Raw genomic sequence first — 1,237 nt, forward strand, 5'->3', positions numbered from 1 at the left:
CACATGTAATCTTAAAAGCCTTTATTATACCTACTCACATAATGCCCTGACTTGATGCCCTGACTTGTTGGTTCCCTAGTGAACACTTGGTCAGAAGACCCACGTGTTCACTACCAAACTCCTTACCTCTCGGCTATCCATCAGCTTGGCTTGGCTTGTCTACCCCAAGCTAGGGAGCCAGGTTAAAGAGCGCCAGATTAAAGAGAGCGACTGCTGTCTACAGTGGGCTTATAAAGGGCCTGTGAGGTCACACACACAGCCAACCAGTGAGAGTCGTCACCCATTACAAAGCTATCTCAATATGGACAAGATCCCACCAACAGGGCAGTCCTATATCCACAGAGAATACTTCTGGGCCACTCAAATCTCCTGTTGCACTGTGGCACCACCCATTTAAAGGGCCCTTACAGTGTGTAACATCAGGGAGGGAAATGTGGACTCTAGCACACCTAAACTTCTCCACCCAAAAATGAGAATATGAGCTTCATATTTAAGAGCATCATAATAATATGTGCTGGAACTCTGTCTTCCCAGAAATCAGCTGGAGTCAGGATAATCAAAAGTCTTTATTCTTAGTCTTTAGTGGTGGAGGTCACTAATCTTCACACCTCCTTTCTCTCTCTCCATTGCCAGGAGAATGAATCAATTTCCTCCTCTTCCTCCACCCACTCCTGTCACTTCCCCTTCTTTGTCCACACCCACCAATGGAGTCAGCACAGAATAGTTGGGGAAGGTCATCCTTCAAACATGTTAATAGGTCATCCTTCAAACATGTCCAACTGGCAATTAGTCTCAAGTGCTCCATTATCCAAGTGCATTTGCTCAGTTCTAGCCCTTTACAAGTATCAATTAATGATTTTGTACAAGAAGAATTGAATACAAGAAGAAGAACCAAAAATGAAAAATATATGGAACACCATGGATTTTTGTGTCATCCTTGTGCAGGGACCATGCCAATTTGTATCATTCCAATTTTAGTATATGAGTTACCCATGTGCTAATAATAACAAGACCTAATAATAAGTAATAGATAAAAGTTATGAAATCAAAGAATTCATGTTGAAAAAGGACCAAACCTCCTTCACATTACAACTACGACAACAATCATAATAACCTCTCCTTTACAGGCCAGAAAAGGGGGGTGGTTTGTCTTTAGTTAACATCTGCCCCATTTCAGCTATAGGAGATTGCTGGTTTAGCCCTTAACAAGTTACTTATTTATCTATTAGCATGCTCA

The 1,237-nt window shown here is 41.8% G+C and overlaps 1 pseudogene; it reads right to left on the bottom strand.

Annotated features, from left to right (window-relative positions):
- Positions 1-900: 900 nt before the first annotated feature.
- LOC141565186 (U6 spliceosomal RNA) lies at positions 901-992 on the bottom strand (annotated as a pseudogene).
- Between the last annotated feature and the right edge of the window lie 245 nt (positions 993-1,237).

The sequence above is a fragment of the Sminthopsis crassicaudata genome, chromosome 3 (genome assembly GCF_048593235.1).
Source record: "Sminthopsis crassicaudata isolate SCR6 chromosome 3, ASM4859323v1, whole genome shotgun sequence".
NCBI lineage: Eukaryota > Metazoa > Chordata > Mammalia > Dasyuromorphia > Dasyuridae > Sminthopsis > Sminthopsis crassicaudata.